General features: G+C 44.9%; 1 non-coding gene across 1 annotated transcript; it reads right to left on the bottom strand.

Annotated features, from left to right (window-relative positions):
* Positions 1–491: 491 nt before the first annotated feature.
* On the bottom strand, positions 492–619 carry LOC133018799 (U6atac minor spliceosomal RNA). The gene has a single exon (XR_009682855.1). It is a non-coding gene; the product is annotated as a U6atac minor spliceosomal RNA (small nuclear RNA).
* Positions 620–1,346: the final 727 nt, after the last annotated feature.

Below are 1,346 nucleotides of genomic sequence, written 5' to 3'. Positions count from 1 at the left end.
ATATCAGTGGTGTTTCAGTTCAGTTGGTGGGGCGATGGTGTATAGGAGCTACGATTGCTTTGTTTTTTCCACCACATGAAAATCCCTTTAACTCTCGGACACAGACCCAAATAGCACCTGAGGCTGCAGGGGGCGCTGCTGCTCAGTAATGGTTAAGATAGATTAAGATACATTTATTTGTCCCAAACACATGCACAGACATGCACAAGCACACTCATGCAAGGAGGGAAATTTAAACCCTGCTTTTAGCCCATCTGGTGCAGGACACACAGAGCAGTGAGCAGCCATGTACGGCGCCCGGGGAGCAGATGTTGGGGGAGTAAGGTGCCTTGCTCAGGGGCACTAGACAGGGTAGGGAGAATCCTCTTGGATTTTTGGACAGATCAATCCAGGTTCGTCTTTTTGTTGTTTCTCCGTGGAGTCGAACCAGAGAAGAACCAGAGACCTTTTGTTCCCATAGTCCAAGTTGCTGCCACTAGTCCACCGCCTCTCCAAAAACTTGGTTAGAGATGCCACGAAGTAGGTGGCATTGCCTTAACCGTATATGTGTTGAAGACCACAAGGGCCTCTTCCATCCTTGTCAAGGGGAGTGCTAACCTTCTCTCCTTTCATACAACACTTAATAAGCAGATGTACATGTGTTCCTAATAAAAATGCTCTGGAGAGAATAATATTAACATTTAAATTGCCTTTGTGTTTCTTGTCATGACTTCTCACCACACTGGCTCACTTGTGTGTTTTAAACGTGAGGTGTGTGATGATAAATGTTGTCGAGGACCCTGGAGCTCAGGCCACACCCCCGAGGCAGAGCCGGGAATCATCAGGATTTATAATAACTGTCCCCGTTTGTCTCAGAAGACATTCCAGCAGAAGAGTTCACAGCAAAGCCTCTGGAGGCAAATACAGCCCTGTTTTATACAAGACAAAGAAATATTGCCTTCATTCACAGGTAAGGCCTTGAGGCACTCGTGTGTGTGCATGTTTTGATAAGGACAAAAATAAAAACAGTCAAGCTTCACTGTAGGTTACAGGTTGAGAAGTTTATCTGGGCAACAACACAAGGTCCCTTTTTGTGAGAGATGCAATAAAAGTCAAAACAATGCAGACAATGTAAAAACAATCCCGGAGACAGTTGGATACAAGTTTTATTTCTAAAGCCCGTTTTAAACCCCGAAGATAAAACACAGCACTAACAGAGCATTTCCCAGTTGCTATACTCTAGCGAAGGAAAACAGAGCAAACAACGTGTCCGTCATCTCCTCCATTAGCTGCAGTAATGACGGCTATTATGGGTAAACAAGGAAGATGGTGCTTATGGGAGGACTTGATCGCACAAGCAACATTTA

Source organism: Limanda limanda, chromosome 13 (genome assembly GCF_963576545.1).
Source record: "Limanda limanda chromosome 13, fLimLim1.1, whole genome shotgun sequence".
In the NCBI taxonomy this organism is placed as follows: Eukaryota; Metazoa; Chordata; class Actinopteri; order Pleuronectiformes; family Pleuronectidae; genus Limanda; species Limanda limanda.
The sequence above is the reverse complement of the archived record's forward strand: the minus strand, read 5'-3'. Positions and strand labels throughout refer to the sequence as shown.